This window comes from Manis pentadactyla, chromosome 3 (genome assembly GCF_030020395.1).
Source record: "Manis pentadactyla isolate mManPen7 chromosome 3, mManPen7.hap1, whole genome shotgun sequence".
NCBI lineage: Eukaryota > Metazoa > Chordata > Mammalia > Pholidota > Manidae > Manis > Manis pentadactyla.
In genome coordinates this window covers 93,998,521-94,015,648 of record NC_080021.1, presented here as the reverse complement: position 1 = coordinate 94,015,648, position 17,128 = coordinate 93,998,521, and the positions used below count along the sequence as shown (strand labels likewise).

Sequence of the window (17,128 nt, the reverse complement as noted above, 5' to 3'; positions counted from 1 at the left end):
TTGGGTTCCCTTCTTGCTTCATCTTCCTCTTCTTCACTGGATTAATATAAGAGAAAGTCCATTTGACTTTCTTTCCAAAAGCTATGCTGAGATGGGCCTGGGGCAGCCTCTTACTTGGCCCCTGCTCATGTGCTGCAAGCAGGGAGGAAAGGTGAGCAGAGGGTGAGCAGAAAGTGTGAAGGGACAGGTTGGGACAGTTGTTCAAGGCCCTCTTTTCCTGTGGGCATGTCCCTCTATGTCTCTTCTTGTCCACAAGGCAGTCAGAATTTAAAGCATCAGGACCACTTGACCTACTTCCAGCCCAGCCCACCAGTTGAAGACCAAATGCCCAGGGCTACCACGTCTATGGGGCATTTTGTGCTTTGGGGGTTGAGGGAGAAAAAGTGTTGACTGGAATCCAGTGCATTTCATTAGGCTGCTCTGCCCAGAAGAAGGGCACTCCAGCACTGCGGGCCTGGGGTTATCCGCCCAGAGGGGCCTCTGTTGGCTGCCCTCCAAAGTCCTTCCTAGGGACAGGGGTGTGCAGTCTTTGGAGGTGTCCCTTGTGCTCCTGAGAGCCCTTAGTATTCCCTAGTGTTGTTGGGGAGCTGGTGCTTCAGAATCATCTCCTGCTCTCTTTCTTTCAAATAATAGTCTTAATAAATAAATGCTCCTTTTGCCATGGGGCTGACCTTAGTCTTCCCGCAGAGAAACAAGTGACTTTGCTGGAGAGTGTGACACTTCCTAATTCTCTCCCTTTATGTGTGTGATAGAGACTCTCACTAGCTTCTTTTATCTGAGAATGTAAGGATTTGGAGAACTGATTCTAAGAGACTATAGGACAGCAAGCCTTCTGGTGCTCCATTCCCAGGGGAAGTCCTAATAAATTAGGGCTAGAACCAAACTGGGATGTGAGAGGTTGGGGAGTGGGGGTTCATTCTCCACACTTTACATTATATCATAAGAACTTTGGTATGATGGGTACATTGTAGAATTGCTGTCAGGAAATAGAAGTCACCCACCTCTTGGAGCCCCACATTACAAAGGAAAAGTTGTAATTGGATGACATCCTTGTTAAACATCTTTGGAAGTAAATGAAAGAGGCAGTTCACCTCCAGGAGAGCAGAAGTGAGCAGCTGGTGTCCACATACCTTTTCCTTGGGCTCTACAAGAATACCCAAGGCTATAAGGAAAGCCTTATCCTTCTCCTCTGTCCCTCAGCCTTCCCAGGACAAGTGGCAGGTGGGTCTCAAGTCTCTGCTCTGACTTTTGACACCATTCAAGAAGCAATCTCATTAAAGAAAAGGACTGAGAGGCTAATTTGAGTATTTTCTGATTACAATTTAACATTATCCTGAGTAGAAAATGGCCTGATTTTGTTGGGGAAAGAAAACCCTTTTGACTAATGTGTGTGTTTTCTAGTTCTGAACATTTCAGTCTCTGCTTTATAAAAAAAAAATTTTATTCATTTGAGGCTTGGTAAAGAGAAATGAGCCGCTCTTCAGTCAACAATTGCCTTAGAAAGAGTATGTGACTTTTTTATCCCCCCACAAGTTCTTTGTATCTTCTTTTATCTCCAGTGTCCTAAAATTTCATGATGATATTTCTTGGTCTTTTCCATTTACTGCACTGAATGCCTGGTAGGGCCTTTAATCTGAGAAATTGCATCCTGTGGGAAAAATGCCTGAGACATTTTCTTCTATTACACTTCTTTAATAATTTTGTCTCCTTCTGTTTACTCTCTTTTGTCTTTTTGGAGCTCATAGTATTCAGATGTTGAATTTCCTGGACTAAACCTCTAAATTTTTCAAAAATCTTTTCTCTCACAATTTTTCTCCCTTGGTTAATTAATTAATCAATTAGTTTTTTTTTTTATTTTAAAACAAATCCAAACTTATAGAAAAGTTGCAGATACAGCAGAAAGATTTTTCCCCCTCCACCTTTGGAAGCAAGCTATGGACACAATTCCATGATATCTGAATGCTGTAGTGTGTATTTCCTACCAACAAGGAGATTCCCTCACACAACCACAATACAACATCAAACTCAGAAGATTAATACGCATACATGACTACTGTCTTGTTCTCAGACACCAGTCAAGTTTTTCCAGTTTCCTTAATAAAGTCATTTATAGCGAAAGGATCCAGTTCAGAATCATGTGTTGCATTTAGTTATTTCTCGTTAGTCTCCTTCAATCCAGAACAATTTCTCAGTCTTTCCTTTGTGACCTTGATTCTTTTGAGCAGTGTGGATCAGTTATATTGTAGACTTTGCCTCAGTTGGGTTTTGTCTGTTTCCTCCTGGTTAGATTCAGGTCATGCATCTTTGGTAGGAATATCACAGGAGAGACACTTTGTGCTTCTTACTGTATCCTATCGGGTGTGCATGATTTTGACTTGTCCTATTACTGGTGATGCTCTCTTTGATCATTTGATAAAGAAGGTATCTGCCAGGCTTCTCTTCTATAAAGTTTTACTATTTGCCTTCATAATGAATAAGTATTTTATGGGAAGGAAATTTGAACCTATGTACATACTATGAGTAGAAACTATGAAGAAAAATGGCAAGGAGAAACCCTTGACATCTTGCTCAAGTTACTGATCTATTTCTGCACATTTGTTCCACGTAAAGGTATATAAAAGAATATTTATAACTTCTTAGAATTGAGAAGGCTAAGGAGCTGAACCACTGTTGTATTGTGATTCTCCATTTCTTCCTCTTCTAATCAGATTTTAGTAAACGTCAATCTTAATCTAAAATTTGACTCTATTTTTAAAACAACTATAGGATATTGACATATGTACATATGTGTGTTCATACATATGTGTGTTTATTCTGTCTGTTGAGAGGGTCTAGAAGAAATGGACCCTAACAGCAATAAGCATGCCTAGTGCCGACTCTGGTTTTTACATATCATTCTCCAGTAAAAGCTATCAGCACTCCCTAGAGAATAGGCTCATTCTAGACAAGGTTAGAACAACTACAGGATGGGGACATGGCCAAAGACAGAGGCCCCAACTTAAAAATACCTTCACTGGCCAAACCTGGGAAAGTTTGAGTAACAAAAATAATGAGCATAGAATAAGATAGATAATATAGAATAGAGTATGATAAATTTCCACAAGTCCATGTTGATATAAATGAATACTTTAACAAATAAATAAGTAATTGGGGAAGAAAAGAAAGCTCCAGCTACTGAATTTGAATGGAAAATGTGGAAGGAATGATGGGGCAAAAAATACCATTTGGCAAGCACCACAGTAATAATTGTTACATGCAAGAACATCAACAGATGACAAAATTAGTTGGTTAAAGTATATTAGAAAACAGAATATTTTGTTCTCCACATATAGATATAAATTACAAAAGTAACGTTAGAGTGGAAAGCCTGACAGGCACCAGCTTAACCAAATGATTAAAGATAGCACTGCCAGTAATGAGACACCAACACTATATGATGCACTGAGAAAGAACATTCTATAAGGTACTCTTTAAAAGTGTCAAAATCATTTAAGAAAAAGAAGAAATGTTAGTCTGTTCCCAAACAGAGGTTTCCACTAACGGAACAAAACAGGCAAAGAGGTTTTGCAACAAGCAAGCTCTCAGTTTCAAAGCTGTGGGGCATCCAGGACTCCACAGAGCTAACCCAGACTTCTTTAACCCAGAACGCAGGACAGTCCACAGGCAAAGGAAGGGCATGTGGCATCTGACCCCATCCACAGCCTCACCTCTCACCAGCAGCCTGCTGGAAGGGAGGGCGCTACTGGGAAGAGAGGACAGCTCCCTCCTGTGGAGTTAAAGCTTTATTGTGATCAGGGCTCTTTTACAGCAAAAACAAAGCCATAGTGATGGCTTCTGGAGAATGAACAGCCAAGTATTTCTTTCAATGTGTATTTCATTCATCCATCCATTTACAATTATTTGTTGAAAGTCTGCTATGTGCCTGATACTGTGCTGTTTTCTAGAGATTGAGAAACTCCGGCCCTAGGGCACCTGGGTGAGCAAGCCACACCCAAAGGTGCTCTGCAGATGCCTCAGAATTCAAACCTCTCTGGTATTGGTGGTGTCATCCAAGTGAGAAAGAGGGGCAAGGTCGGTAGGTAGTCTAGCAACAGGCCAGTAACATCATCAGGTGGTTTAAGTTCCCTGAGAATCCTGGCCATAGGAACCCCAACTGGCCCACACAGCGAACTTGCCAGGGGCTGAAAGCCTTTGACAAGAGAAGTGGCGAAGTCCACAGTGTTCATTGATTACTAAGGAGAAAGAAAGGCTGCCCTTATGGGAGGGGTGCTTCAGCGGGCTGCCCGTAGGAGGGGGCAGACAGTGGATTGTCTCAGGGAAGCACAGGAGGAGACATGAGAACGCCACATGCGGAGAACTAAGGTGAAGGTAAGAGCTGCTGAAGACTGAGCTAGCATTGCTGTGAGGCACGGTAGAAAAGGTAAAGGTTGTGGCAGAGGAGGCACTTGGGGGAGGGGAGAGAAAGGTGCCATCAGCCCCGGAAATGGAGGAGCTGGGGAAGGATGAAGGGGTGGTGCCAGAGGCACTGACCCCTCCTGTATTGAAAGCACACCCAGGGGCTGTAAAGAAAATAAAGACCCAGCAGGTGAAAGTTCCCCTAGAAGAGGAGTAGTCCCCTCCCCAGGTCATGGAGCACTCTATGGTCCACCCCTATACTCAGGCTGAGCTGGTGGATTTGGGCTCCCGGTTTAGGCAGAAGGCCTCAGAGTCAATATCAGCTTGGCTCCTGCGTCTGTGGGACTTAGGGGTGGATGGAATTGTTCGGTTCGGATCAGAGATGGGAAAGCAGGCAACAATTACAAAATGGACATCAGACCCAAAGGAATTACTTCCTCTTCGATTGGCTTATGGCTGCACTTTGTGCTGTGTGGCCCAATCAGGGTGATCTGCCATCCTCTCCTGTTAGATGGCAGACATATGCTGAGCTCCAACAGGAGTTATGAGACCTAGGCATAAGAAATGCCATGTATAATCCAGAGAATTATGGCGCAGATGAAGAGATTTTAACTACCGAGTTGAGAAACATTGTACTACAAACGCCACCCACATCCCTCTTTGGGTCTCTAGTGGTCATTCTTTCCCCTCAATTAGGGCAGCCCATAAGCAAGGTAACATGTACAGTAGCAGACTTAGGAGAGGTTGAAGCAATGAGAACATGGAAATAGGTCTTCTACTCCCAGGAAGAACTTAAAGGATCCCATGAAGGTTACGAGGACCCAGATTGGGTTGATTTAATACTGGCAGGAGCAGATTGAAGGGATTTAGATGGGAAGTCAAATTAGATCTTACTGGAGCTATGGCAACAGCTGAAACCAGAGCAGCAGTTCCAGCCATTAAGACCAAAGAGGCAGAGGTCAGAGCCAGAGCCACAGGTCCGACCTGTGTGTTTGCAAGACTTCCTGCTGGAGAGCGAGCCAACCTCACTCAAGCCCACATAGGAAGATGATTGGGGAACATGGTTTGACTGAGGGAAAGGTCAAGGTATCTGCCCTGAGGGACCAGGGGGGAACAGGAGGCTACATGTTGGAATAGCTATCCATTGGTCTCCAGTGAAGTGAACATACAATGTATCCCAGCTCTGGCAGACACAGGGGCTGAATGTTCACTGATCCATGGTAACCCTGAGCAGTTTCCCCAGTACCCCCACTCTCCTAGATGGATATGGGGATAAGGCTATCAGAGTGAAACAAGCCCAAATCCCTTTGGGAATAGGATGTCTTACTCCCAAAAGAGTGTACTGGATATATATCTCCTATCCCTGAGTATATTTTGGGGATTGATATTCTGCAGGGTCTATGGTTGCAGACCACTGCAGTTGAGTTTAGACTGAGAGGACGTGTGGGGAAGGCAGTTCTGAGGGGACATGGCAGGCACCTGCCTATAGCTTTGCATGTGCCTTGGCAGGTAACCAATACCAAATACAAACTGCCTGGAGGACATAAAGAGGTCAGAGAAACTCTCCAGGAGCTGGAAAAGGTGGGTATTATAAAGCCCACTCATAGTCCTTTCAATTCCCCAGTGTGGCCTGTAAAAAAGCCAGATGGCTCCTGGCATGTGACTGTGGATTACAGAGAACTGAATAAAGTCATACCCCCTATGCATGCTGCTGTCCCCTCTATGGCAGTCCTGATGGATACCCTCAGCCATGAACTAGGAACATCCCATTATGTGGTAGATCTTGCTAATGCCTTCTTTTCCATTGACATTGAGCAGGAAAGTCAGGAACAGTTTGCCTTCACATGGGAAGGATGGCAATGGACTTTCACCATCCTTCCACAGGGACACCTCCACAGCCCTACCATCTGTCACAGACTTGTAGCCCAGGACGTGGCTACATGGGAGAAACCACCAGCGGTACGGCTGTATCATTATATTGATGATGTCTTGCGCACGTCCGATTCTCTTTCAGATCTAGAAGGTGCAGCACCTAGACTGCTACAATATCTACAGGAGAAAGGATGGGCTGTGAACAGTACCAAGGTTCAGGGACCTGCTTTGTCTGTCAGATTCTTGGGGGTCATCTGGTTGGGTGAGACCAAAGTTATACCAGAAGCAGTTATAGATAAAGTCCAGGCCTTTCCTACCCCTACAACCGTAGCATTGCTACAGGAGTTTCTGGGTCTTCTAGGCTACTGGAGAGAGTTCATCTCACACTTGGTACAAATTCTGAAGCCCTTATACCGGTTGGTATGAAAAGGCATCACGTGGGAGTGGGATCAGACTTGTGCATCTGCCTTCACTACAGCCAAACGGGCAGTGAAGGCCATTCTGGCCTTGAGTGTGATAAACCCATCAAGGCCCCGTGAGCTGCATGTACATGTGACTGAAGACGGTTAAAGCTAGGGTCTCTGGCGGAGGCTTGAACGAACTTGCCAACCTATTGGATTCTGGTCACAACTTTGGAAATGGGCAGAGGTATTATACGCTTTGATGGAAAAACAACTGAATGCCGTGTATCACACCTTGCTGGCTACAGAACCCATCACTGGAATGGCCCCAATAAGGGAAATAACCACCAATCCCATCTTGGGGTGGGTACGAGACTGGACGCAAAAGCCAAGGAGTCGTGTGGCACAAACGCACACAATGGCCAAGTGGGGTGCTTACCTACAGCAGTGTAGTGCCCTCTCCAGTAGCCCCTTGAGTGAAGAACTCCAATGCTTATTGGGCCGGTGACATATACTAGTGAAAAGCAGGAAGAATGTGCTTTGGAACCATTAGTAGCAGATAGACCCTATCTGGAGGGAAGAGCCTTTATACTGGAAGATGCATGGTACACAGACGGCCCCAGCCATGGGCAGCCCCCAAAATGGAGGGCCATAGCTTTCCATCCTAAGACTGAGACAATATGGATGGAAGATGGTAAGGGGAAGAGCAGCCAATGGGCAGAGTTGTAGGCCGTGTGGCTTGTGATCAGCCAGGAGCCCTCCCCTATAGTCGTCTGCACTGACAGCTGGGCTGTCTATTGGGGATTGACCCTGTGGCTACCAGCCTGGTACCAAGCCAACTGGCTGGTTGGTCACTGACCCTTTTGGGGGCAAGAGTTGTGGCAAGACTTATGGGCCTGTGGTCAGACTAAAATAATTACAGTATACCATGTGACAGGTCATTTGCCATTGGCATCCCCAGGAAATGGTGAGGCAGAGAAATTGGCCCAGATACATTGGTTAGAAGGAAAGCCTGCCTCTGATGTAGCCCAGTGGTTACATCACTGTTTGTTCCATGTGAGGCAAAAGACAATGTGGGCTGTAGCCCACCGGTGGGTCTTGTCTTTGACCTTTGAAGAAGTTAGTGGAGCCCGGCAGGAGTGTGTCATATGCTCCAAAAGGGAATTACACCGAGTTCCACATCAACACTGGACAATAACTAAGGAGCCTATACCCCTTGTCAGGTGGCAGATAGACTATATTGGGCCTCTACCTGTGTCAGAAGGATATCGGTATGCCATGACTTGTGTGGACAGGGCTACTGGACTTCTGGTTGCTTTTCCTACCCATTGTGCACACCAGCAGACAACCAAAAGAGGCTTGGAGCATCTCTCTGCTGCCTATGGCTGACCACAGCTAACTGAGAGTGATCAGGGCACCCATTTTACTGGACATACACTGCAAGAATGGGTGCCACAGCTGGGAATCAAATGCAAGTTTCATGTGTCACACAATCCTACCACACCAGGCATGATAGACACAATGGCTTGTCAAAACCTGTACTAAAGTCAGATACCAGTAGTCTGTAGGGTCAGTCAGTCTGGTTATGGACCGTACTATGGTGTTTGAATGAGAGAACCTGAAAGGGAACCCAGAACCCCACAGACATGATAACACATATGGCTGCCTCCCATATACAACTGCAAGTACAAACCAAGGAAGAATCACTGAAGCCAAGTTTCGATCACCAGAATAAAATCTTCCTGACAGCACCAACTGCACTGAACCCTGGAGACTCCATTGAGTGGACATGGCCTTAGACCTTTTGACACCTGGACCAACGATGGCTGGCTCTCCTGGCACCTTGGAAACAAGGCCTAGAAGGTGGCCTCCTGTGTATTCCTGGAATAATCTCAGAGTGACCCCTAAAGGTCACAGTAGTAAATCCTGAATAGCCAGAAGGCAGGAGCATCCTACCTGGCAGTTTGTTATGACCAGTGCATGCACCTCCAGTAGCACTACATATAGATCCTTAAGTAACCCCCAAGGGGAAAAGAGTTAAAGTATGGTATACTAGACCTGGATGGGACCCCCTTCCTGCTACAGTCCTATCACGGGACCAGTCTCTTGCATGTATCCTACTTGATGGACAAGATTTACCTATGTTGTTGTCATTAAAACATGTGTCTTATCACCCCTAAGGTCTTTGTGGATTGGGAACTTTGTCTCGTTTGAGGATTATTATACTTTTTGTTACCTGTATCAAAATCTTGTTGTATCTTAATTTTTGTTATTATCTCTAAGTTGTTGTTATCCTCTGTTGCTGTTGTGGAATCTGGTTACAGTGCTCCAGGTTTCTCGCACAGGGACCACTGCGGAAGATTGAGAGCATGTAGACTGTGAGAGTCCTGGAGGGGTGGAGTGTGGGAACACTGGGGTTCCTATGGCCAGGATCCTCACTGAACTTAAACCACCTGATGATGTAACTGGCCTGCTGCTAGTCTGCCACTTCCACGCCTTTAGGCAATGAGCTATTATTGCACCACATAGAGAACTCAGCCCAGTGCTATGGGCAGAGGCAGAAATGCTAGTGGTCGACCCACCACCGCGATAACAAGCCAGGTAATAAACACTTTCACCCCAAAGAATCGTTCTACTGTCATTTCTTTGCTCACACTGAATCCATAGCGAACTCGCCGGGGTCTGAAACCCATTGGCCAGACAGACCCTCACCTCAGATCTTAGAGGTTTGATAGACCTTCTTTTTTTCCAAGATAACAAGATACTCCAGGTCCACTTACACTTGTTTTTCCTGCTCCACACCTCAAACCAGTTATTTTTAAAAGCCCCCGTTTCCTTAGGAAATGTTAGAGGCTAAAATTTGGGCATTTTTATGCACACTCCTTGGATTGATCATTGTTTCTCACCCTGTTTTATGAGCAGAGCTAGGAAATACATGTAATTTTTAAAGATATAATAAATTATGAATTTATGCTCTTTCAAATTCAAGGCTAAGGGTTTTTCCTGTAATTTTGTGACTCATTATCTGGATCTCTTTCAACTACACCAAAAATCTGGGTTCCTGGAGATACTGACTTAATTATTCACTTGATTTCCCCATGTGTCAAAGACAGCAGTCTATATTTCTATAAATTACTACTGCATTACTATAAATGTTATAATTACTGAAAACATTTTATGTGTTACTTGTCATTTTCTTTTGCTTTTTTACATATAGGTGATAGTAAGGATGTACAAATTACCGTGTCCTCAAATTACTGAACTAATTCTTTTCTGTGTGTAATCATGACAACTCACTTATTTCTTTTATGCTATGGAGACATTCTACTCCACATTTTCTGTTTCTTATCATAGTTTTCAACAGGATGCATGGTTTTTTCTGTTACTTTTTAAGTGCAGTAAGTTTTCCTGTAATTTTAGGTTAGAGGAGTGGGTCAAATAGCCTGTTTTTCAGCTTTGGAACTCTGGAGTTCTCTCTTCTGTTGTTTTCACAAAGTGATTTTTAAAAATACAACCCTCAGGCTATCTGAGAGCTTTCCTTTTTTTGACCCACCTACCTCTCTTTTATCTGAACTTTTTCTTGTCTTTATTTCTCTTATTCTGTTCTGCTCAGTTTGGATCCTACTCCTCACTGAGGGCCCTTCTGCTCAGGGCCACCAGTGAAGTCCAGTTGTTTTCTCTCTGCATCTTTGTGCACAAATGCTGACGCCATGTAGGTCTCAGAGCTGTCTGACAAACTAAAGGTTTTGGGGGAAACACTGTCTCTTCATTTTGTTGTAGCTTGGCTTTTCTGTTTTGCTATGCATTTTTTTTTTTTTTTGAGAGTGAAGACCTGTTAAAGATTTAATTTACGTAGTAATGAGTGAGCCAGCAGAACAATGAAGCTGGTCAGAGTGCTGTGGAAACACGGAAGTATTTTAGTCACTGAAGAGTGTTGGAATGAGGTTGCTAAATTAGGTGCCAAGCAGAATAAATGGCCTCTGCATCTCTAACTGCAAAAGTATTTGCAGTGCTATCAGTTTTCTACAGAGTTAACATCTTACAGATGTAACCTTTATGGTTGTAAAAAAAAACCCAACCAATAACAAACTGAATCAAATAAAAGGTACATGACCCTAGAAAATGAGGTAATCCATTGAAAAGCATTCAGGCATCCTTTTTGTCTGATTTCAGGTTGTGGATATTTCTAATTCTTTCCTTGACTTTATCACCCTTCTGACATATGCTCTTTCATAGCTAATTTTGGAACAGTTTTTTTGTGAACATGTTTTTCTACTATGCTTTTTTTTCCTTTGTAGGTATGTTATTTTTTTCCCTATACCTTTCTTCTTATGAAAACCTTGTCAATTTCACTGTTCTTCTTTTCTATTGCTCATTATTTTCTAAAATTAGTTTTAGAAAGGAGGACTGACTTGATATATAAATCTTAGGACAGGTATTATATTGTATTATATTATAAACTAATACTCATCAAATGGCCAAAAGGAGGTTTCTATTATCCTTCAGAACTTTGGGTCAGTAGTCATGTATTTCCACATGCTATTGTTAACTTCTTGAATTGGGAAATTACAGTCAGGAAGGAAATTCTTATAAAATTATGGTTCATTCAACACAGGCCCAACTGCCAAGAGAATAACGCTATGATATATAATCTCCTTTCTTCCAAAACAAAGGTATGATGTACAACTATTTTCAAGAATGAACCTGAAATAATTATTTGGTATCATCTTTGTGTACTCACAACTTCACTAGGCTCTGGTGTAAATTCTTTCTTTTATTCTTTTTTGTTTAATGCCATGTATATTTATGGAGTACCGACAATTTTCTGGGTACTATATTTGACCTTAGAGATAAGACTATATACAAACAGGAAACGATGACCCTCTAACAAAATCATACCTGCATAGATTATGACAGACTGTCCCGAAGTACCAATTGGCATTAGAAGGAGGAGTGAGAGTGGTAGAAGGCTCTTTGGAGGGCTTGATTTGGAGTTGGGTTTTTATGAAAGCAAAGATGAACTGGAGAAAACCAACCCACCTACGAATACCAATAGTTAAAATCAGTTACACGTGACAAATGATAAACATATTATTGGAAAGAGTCAAAGAAATATATGAGGAAGCACTAAGGAATGAAGTTGTACAAAGGGTTAATTGGCCGCTTACTTGAAAGCTATCAATGATAGGTTGAAGAATTTATTCCTCCCCTGTGAAAATCAACAGAAATAACATTCTGTATTCTTTTTTTTTTTTTTTAAATAATTATTTTTTATTGAAGGGTAGTTGACGCACAGTATTACATTACATGAGTTTCAAGTGTACAACACAGTGGTAGAACATTTATATACATAATTCTAGGTGCCAGCTATCACCCTACCAAGCTGTTACAATATCTTGACTATATTCCTTATGCTATACATTACATCCCGGTTACTTATTTATTTTACCATTGGAAGTCTGTCCTTTTTTTTTTTTTTTTTTTTTTTTGTGAGTGCATCTCTCATATTTATTGATCAAATGGTTGTTAACGACAATAAAATTCTGTATAGGGGAGTCAATGCTCAATGCACAATCATTAATCCACCCCAAGCCTAATTTTCGTCAGTCTCCAATCTTCTGAGGCATAACAAACAAGTTCTTACATGTAGAACAAATTCTTACATAATGAATAAGTTACATGGTGAACAGTACAAGGGCAGTCATCACAGAAACTTTCGGTTTTGCTCATGCATTATGAACTATAAACAGTCAGTTCAAATATGAATACTCATTTGGTTTTTATACTTGATTTATATGTAGATACCACATTTCTCTCTTTATTATTATTATTTCTAATAAAATGCTGAAGTGGTAGGTAGATACAAGATAAAGGTAGAAAACATAGTTTAGTGTTGTAAGAGAGCAAATGTAGATGATCAGGTGTGTGCCTGTAGACTGTGTGTTAATCCAAGCTAGACAAGGGCAATAAAACATCCACGGAAGCAGAAGATTTCTCTCAGAACAGGGGGGGTGAGGTTCTAAGCCTCACCTCTGTTGATCCCCAATTTCTCACCTGATGGCCCCCCTGCGACTGTGCCTGTCTTAGGTTGTTCCTCCCTTGAGGAATCTTACCCGTCTCTGGCTAACCAGTCATCTTCCGGGGCCATACAGGGAAATGTGAAGTTGGTAAGTGAGAGGGAAGCCTTATTGTTTGAAAAGGTTAGCTTTTTACTTCTTTGCATATTTATGCCCTGTGGCTTCTATGCCCAGCATTTGTCTTGAGGTATCTTTACCACTTGGAAGAATTATGATACTTGGTAAATTTGATACGAGGCACGAATTCTATTTAAGGGTTGTAATTAGGAAGGAAGAAGAAAAGCTATAGAAGTAGCAGGCGGAAGAAAACCTGGGAAGATTGATTATTTCTTTGACATATCTTCTTGTAGAGTAACTTCAGCATGTATAGGTTTTAAGCTACTACTTAAATTGCGCACACACATTAACATAATAGGAGTATAGTTACATAACCAAAGCATATCTGTAATTACCAGCCATCTCCAGTGAAACCAAGAAAACCAGTTAGGCACCTTAGGCATTTGTGAAAACTTATCTATGATATGGTGGATATTGTCCAACTGAACTTGAACAGTCTGAGAGAAATCAGACAAATTAAAACAACCCATTCCTGGGGACTGTTCACATGCCATATGTTCTTTTAACAGTAAATAGTCTGTAGTTGTAAGACTTTGGAGCGCTACAATTTGCACTTCTCCAAATTCTTGGTTGAGTTCCAACAGTATAGATCCAGTCAAATTTGTTGTTTTACTGTATGCACAGGCCAGCTTAGATATCTCCTTCCTCATTCCCATGGCAAGTCCAGGAACTGGTGGGATGAGTGCATCTACAGCTGTAGCAGTGTGTGGATCTTTGTTGGGGTTTTTTGATGATCATCTTCTGGCATGAGTCTTCCAGAGAGTGCAGATGTTGGAAGTTCTTTTTCATATCATATCTTAGTTCATTTTCGGGGTAGCCCAATTAGGCTTTGATCCTCTGTATAAACACAAACAGACCCTTTGCCTACACTTTTATATGCCCTTTATACCCTTGTGTAGAACTCGTTGGAGGTTACCACACAGGAACTGCCCAATTTTTTTTTTTTTTTGCTTTGTTTTTGGTATCACTAATCTACACTTACATGACGAATATTATGTTTACTAGGCTCTCCCCTATACCAGGTCTCCCCTATAAACCCCTTTACAGTCACTGTCCATCAGCATAGCAAAATGTTGTAGAGTCACTACTTGCCTTCTCTGTGTTGTACAGCCCTCCCTTTTCTCCTACCCCCCCATGCATGTTAATCTTAATACCCCCCTACTTCTCCCCCCCTTATCCCTCCCTACCCACCCATCCTCCCCAGTCCCTTTCCCTTTGGTACCTGTTAGTCCATTCTTGAGTTCTGTGATTTTGCTGCTGTTTTGTTCCTTCAGTTTTTCCTTTGTTCTTATATTCCACAGATAAGTGAAATCATTTGGTATTTCTCTTTCTCTGCTTGGCTTGTTTCACTGAGCATAATACCCTCCAGCTACATCCATGTTGCTGCAAATGATTGGATTTGCCCTTTTCTTATGGCTGAGTAGTATTCCATTGTGTATATGTACCACCTCTTCTTTATCCATTCATCTATTGATGGACATTTAGGTTGCTTCCAATTCTTGGCTATTGTAAATAGTGCTGCAATAAACATAGGGGTGCATCTGTCTTTCTCAAACTTGATTGCTGCGTTCTTAGGGTAAATTCCTAGGAGTGGAATTCCTGGGTCAAATGGTAAGTCTGTTTTGAGCATTTTGATGTACCTCCATACTGCTTTCCACAATGGTTGAACTAACTTACATTCCCACCAGCAGTGTAGGAGGGTTCCCCTTTCTCCACAGCCTCGCCAACATTTGTTGTTGTTTGTCTTTTGGATGGCAGCCATCCTTACTGGTGTGAGGTGATACCTCATTGTAGTTTTAATTTGCATTTCTCTGATAATTAGCGATGTGGAGCATCTTTTCATGTGTCTGTTGGCCATCTGTATTTCTTTTTTGGAGAACTGTCTGTTCAGTTCCTCTGCTCATTTTTTAATTGGGTTATTTGTTTTTTGTTTGTTGAGGCGTGTGAGCTCCTTATATATTCTGGACGTCCTTTATCGGATGTGTCATTTTGAAATATATTCTCCCATACTGTAGGGATCCTTCTTGTTCTATTGATGGTGTCTTTTGCTGTACAGAAGCTTTTCAGCTTAATATAGTCCCACTTTCTCATTTTTGCTGTTGTTTTCCTTGCCCGGGGAGATATGTTCAAGAAGAGGTCACTCATGTTTATGTCTAAGAGGTTTTTGCCTATGTTTTCTTCCAAGAGTTTAATGGTTTCATGGCTTACATTCAGGTCTTTGATCCATTTTGAGTTTACTTTTGTATATGGGGTTAGACAATGGTCCAGTTTCATTCTCCTACATGTAGCTGTCCAGTTTTGCCAGCACCACCTGTTGAAGAGACTGTCATTTCGCCATTGTATGTCCATGGCTCCTTTATCAAATATTAATTGACCATATATGTCTGGGTTAATGTCTGGATTCTCTAGTCTGTTCCATTGGTCTGTGGCTCTGCTCTTGTGCCAGTACCAAATTGTCTTGATTACTATGGCTTTATAGTAGAGCTTGAAGTTGGGGAGTGAGATCCCCCCTACTTTATTCTTCTTTCTCAGGATTGCTTTGGCTATTCGGGGTCTTTGGTGTTTCCATATGAATTTTTGAATTATTTGTTCCAGTTCATTGAAGAATGTTGCTGGTAGTTTCATAGGGATTGCATCAAATCTGTATATTGCTTTGTGCAGGATGGCCATTTGGACGATATTAATTCTTCCTAGCCACGAGCATGGGATGAGTTTCCATCTGTTAGTGTCCCCTTTAATTTCTCTTAAGAGTGACTTGTAGTTTTCAGAGTATAAGTCTTTCACTTCTTTGGTTAGGTTTATTCCTAGGTATTTTATTTTTTTTGATGCAATTGTGAATGGAGTTGTTTTCCTGATTTCTCTTTCTGTTGGTTCATTGTTAGTATATAGGAAAGCCACAGATTTCTGTGTGTTGAGTTTGTATCCTGCAACTTTGCTGTATTCCGATATCAGTTCTAGTAGTTTTGGGGTGGAGTCTTTAGGGTTTTTTATGTACAGTATCATGTCATCTGCAAACAGTGACAGTTTAACTTCTTCTTTACCAATCTGGATTCCTTGTATTTCTTTATTTTGTCTGATTGCCGTGGCTAGGACCTCCAGTACTATGTTAAATAACAGTGGAGAGAGTGGGCATCCCTGTCTAGTTCCCGATCTCAGAGGAAATGCTTTCAGCTTCTCGCTGTTCAATATAATGTTGGCTGTGGGTTTATCATAGATGGCCTTTATTATGTTGAGGTACTTGCCCTCTATTCCCATTTTGCTGAGAGTTTTTAACATGAATGGATGTTGAACTTTGTCAAATGCTTTTTCAGCATCTATGGAGATGATCATGTGGTTTTTGTCTTTCTTTTTGTTGATGTGGTGGATGATGTTGATGGACTTTCGAATGTTGTACCATCCTTGCATCCCTGGGATGAATCCCACTTGGTCATGGTATATGATCCTTTTGATGTATTGTTGAATTCGGTTTGCTAATATTTTGTTGAGTATTTTTGCATCTACCTTCATCAGGGATATTGGTCTGTAGTTTTCTTTTTTGGTGGGATCTTTGCCTGGTATTGGTATTAGGGTGATGTTAGCTTCATAGAATGAGTTTGGGAGTATCACCTCCTCCTCTATTTTTTGGAAAACTTTAAGGAGAATGGGTATTATGTCTTCCCTGTATGTCTGATAAAATTCCGAGGTAAATCCATCTGGCCCGGGGGTTTTGTTCTTTGGTAGTTTTTTGATTACTGCTTCAATTTCGTTGCTGGTAATTGGTCTGTTTAGATTTTCTGTTTCTTCCTGGGTCAATCTTGGAAGGTTATATTTTTCTAGGAAGTTGTCCATTTCTCCTAGGTTTCCCAGCTTGTTAGCATATAGGTTTTCATAGTATTCTCCAATAATTCTTTGCATTTCCGTGGGGTCCGTCGTGATTTTTCCTTTCTCGTTTCTGATACTGTTGATTTGTGTTGACTCTCTTTTCTTCTTAATAAGTCTGGCTAGAGGCTTATCTATTTTGTTTATTTTCTCGAAGAACCAGCTCTTGGTTTCATTGATTTTTGCTATTGTTTTATTCTTCTCAATTTTATTTATTTCTTCTCTGATCTTTATTATGTCCCTCCTTCTGCTGGCCTTAGGCCTCATCTGTTCTTCTTTTTCCAATTTCCATAATTGTGATGTTAGACCATTCATTTGGGATTGCTCTTCCTTTTTTAAATATGCTTGGATTGCTATATACTTTCCTCTTAAGACTGCTTTTGCTGTGTCCCACAGAAGTTGGGCCTT

The 17,128-nt window shown here is 41.8% G+C and overlaps 1 protein-coding gene and 1 pseudogene across 27 annotated transcripts in view; one reads left to right on the top strand and one right to left on the bottom strand.

The window, feature by feature from the left end:
* The window catches only part of TASOR2 (transcription activation suppressor family member 2), a 252,793-nt gene that overhangs the window by 159,754 nt on the left and 75,911 nt on the right, over nucleotides 1-17,128 (bottom strand). The window lies entirely within an intron of this gene.
* LOC118912359 (neuroepithelial cell-transforming gene 1 protein-like) overlaps nucleotides 4,348-17,128 on the top strand; it is a 28,094-nt pseudogene continuing 15,313 nt past the window's right edge.